Source organism: Drosophila arizonae, chromosome X (assembly GCF_054131065.1).
Source record: "Drosophila arizonae isolate 15081-1271.41 chromosome X, UAZ_ARI_1.0, whole genome shotgun sequence".
In the NCBI taxonomy this organism is placed as follows: domain Eukaryota; kingdom Metazoa; phylum Arthropoda; class Insecta; order Diptera; family Drosophilidae; genus Drosophila; species Drosophila arizonae.
Window position 1 is genome coordinate 14,378,349 of NC_142927.1, and position 3,310 is coordinate 14,381,658.

General features: G+C 42.6%; 1 long non-coding RNA gene across 1 annotated transcript; it reads right to left on the reverse strand.

Annotated features, from left to right (window-relative positions):
- Positions 1–1,446: 1,446 nt before the first annotated feature.
- On the reverse strand, positions 1,447–3,310 carry LOC108620684 (uncharacterized). Its single transcript, XR_001916385.2, has 2 exons — positions 2,978–3,310; positions 1,447–2,914 (listed from the first exon to the last, which is right to left on the reverse strand). It is a non-coding gene; the product is annotated as an uncharacterized LOC108620684 (long non-coding RNA).

Genomic DNA, 3,310 nt, shown 5'->3' on the forward strand with positions numbered 1-3,310 from the left:
CTATTTAATTGTCACACCGTTAGCGTGAAAGAGACAACTATAGCTGTTGCTGAACGCAATCCCGACAGCTGTTGAGTGGGAGAACGACGGCTATGGAGGCCATTCGCATAGGCTCGCGATGATTGGCAGTGAACGAAGAGAAGCAATTAGAAATTGTTATTCTGTGAGAGCTCAATGCGAAAGAGAGCAAGTCTAATTGGAATAACATTTGCCATTCCAATCGCCAATTGTGGTGAACAAACTGACACAATTTTATATACAAATCTATACTCATACATATGTATATCTATCAGAGCAAGGCTTAAGGATTATAATATACAACGAACATTCCAATTTTAATTTATTTTTGTTTGCAGCGCTGTTAGTTGTTTTGTACGTTGACACTACCAAGCCGGAAGTTTGGACTATAGACAGCCAAAAACAAATACACACACACTTATATACACTCAAATATATATATATAAATAGTCACATGAAGCATGGAGCCTGGCGCTTGGAAACCAATAAATATTGTTCATCCACTCGAATGATTTTTAACTAAAAATCGTTGAACCTTTGCCACAGCCCAAAACACCAACCGAAGCGCTATATAAATACATGTGAGTGTTATTCTCTGTGTGTGTGTGTGTGTGTGCTGTTGTGTGTATAGCCTATACATAGACCAACTAGACCAACAACCAGCCACTTAATGCAACACAATGGAGAGCACAGCAGATAGCTGATACCGAGTTACGGCTGCCCAGAAATAGATCGATGCCCGAAACTCCCAACTGGGAGAGCAACAAAGGCACTCGAATTTTAAACCAAAAAGATAGAAAAAGAAAATGGGAAAAATCAAAATCAAACATTGCCGTTGTTGCATATATACGAAATCGAGCGCTTGACCACACCTAGACCAAGCACGGCAATCAAGAATTTGGCTAAAACAGTGCCATTGGCCAACACTCAGCGTTGTGTTCATATATGCGAAACATGCGAAATTGTTCCGGAACTAGTTGTGTGCCGTGGCAATGGGCAAAGTGGGCATATTGGTGGACTGCGAATGTGAATGGAAGAACGAATTGGATAGACCTGAATATGGCCAACTGTGGAACTGTTTGTCTACCTAACTGAATATTAACAATCTTGCCTATTGTTCTTCTTCTTGCTCTTAGTTTTAATGTATCTTGGTTAACATGTAGATGGATATAGATGTTAGATCTTGTTTATGTTTTGCTGATGATTGATTTTTGTTGAGTTTGCTTTGGCATTCCATTATGAATAGATTTGCACAGAAATTGAAACATTTCGTTATCCAAGATGGTCTATTTTTGGTTAAATGCAGAGAGACCCATCAGCATAGGCCCCCTTCGAGTGATAATCCACAAACTGTCAAAGCAACAGCGAATTTGTGTCCAATAAATCCCATTCCATTAATTTTACAAATTAACTTCATTATATAAACTATTTGGATTCAAGCCGTACATTTTAATAAACAAAAAAACACCCTATATAAGCTCCAGTGGAATGCAATTGAGTTTTCTTTTCGAGCCAAATCAGAATAGATGAAGACTGTAAAACATCTTGGTTTTAATTAAGCCAAGATACAGCTGAGAGCTGAGCTGAAACGTGCTGCCTGCCCATGGCAAGCCGAGCAGAATTTGAATGTCAGATTGAAGGACTGAATGTGTATGTATGTGAATGCGTGCGCGCGTGTGTGTGTGTGTGTGTGTGTGACACAGTGCACTGGCAATTGCGCAATAAGTGAGCTACTTGAAGGGGTAGCCAGCAGCTGGAGCAACGGCAAATTTATAGCCCTATTGAAAATTCCCAACGATTTTCAAATGTCAAGCAGCAGGACGCGGCCAAGGAGGCGGCGGCGAATGGAGAGTGGAGAGTGGAGAGCGGCGGTGGAACTGCGTTGGTACGCCAAGGGGCAACTAGGTAATGCAGCGACGTCATTGTGGCGGCAAGTGCAATAATAAATTTTATAAAAGTCATTAATCTTTTTTGCTGGCCAAGAGGGTCCACGCTGCAGCTGGACAAGATCTGCCACTGGGCACTGGGCCCACCACACACTCTCAGTCTCTGGCGGCTGGTGGCTGGCGTGGCCGGGCGGGTCAGTGGCTCGGGATGCTTGATTTCTTAGTAGCCCATAAAACAACGTAATAAGATGTCTCGGGCGCTAGAGAAGCCCATCCAGCCAGCCCCAGGTCCACATCGCACGCCACTATTCTCTCAATCTTTGCCAGCGCACTGTGATATATGCATATGCCTGTGTGTATGTATGTGTATGCACGTGTGTGCATGTGTGTACGTGTGTTTGTGTGCATTTTGCATTCGTACTCGGAACTTTTTAATACGGCTTGTTAGGGAAGGATTTTCGAGCATGTTGCCACAACGACTGCATCAGGACGCAGGAGCAGCAAAGTCAAGCAGCAGCAGCAGGAGCAGCAAAAAGAAAACGTTCAAGCACATTATAGGGACGATGTACAGTGCTAAGACGCAGAGCCGCGTGACAACATATTGTGACGGCTCTACAAAGTGCGGGTGATCCATCACCGTTGCAAGTTGCGAAGCGAAGTGAAAGTTTCCTCGTCTATTAAAGTTGCAGCAGCTTTAGCAGTCACTTTCAAGTGAATGCCTCTTGTTTCAGCTCGGATGGATTGATAAATCGCTCATTCATCAACGCTCTATGGCTGCCGTTCGCTTTTTCAACTCGGGCAGCGAAAGGCGATTATGCTCGGATCGATTGTCTTGACCGTTGTGACGTTGGACGTGGGCGTGGCTCGGTATGGGCTAGTCGAAATTCCAAATGGCTTAACTGATCGATTAGCTGGAGACTGTGGTCTGCCTCAGAGTTTCACACTGGCGATGATATCGAGTGCCCAGAGAGATGATGAGAGATACTTTTTACTCCAGTGAATCCTGTGCGCTGTAAGAATTTTAGGTAAATTATCCTTGGTTAGCTGAATAAGCAAGCTAATTCGTAACTGACCAATTGATTATTGTTAAATGGATTATTGAAATTGACTATTGTAAAGTACTACAACGTGCCGCGTATTGTTTTAATTTCAAATACTAATTTTAAATAAATTTTATTTTGTATATCTTGCTTAAATTTGTACAGTCACTATAATTATGTGTCAACAAAGAGTGAGCAGGAACAGAACAAATTCAAAGCCACCTAAGTTGCCCGAAATATTTTCATCAGAGCCCTTTTGCACTCGCATATATTATGATATATGCAGGCTCAGATTATCTTAGAAGGCTGGAGTTTCCAGTCAGACATTCAAAGGGAAAACACAATCAGTCGAGCTCAGCTCTTACT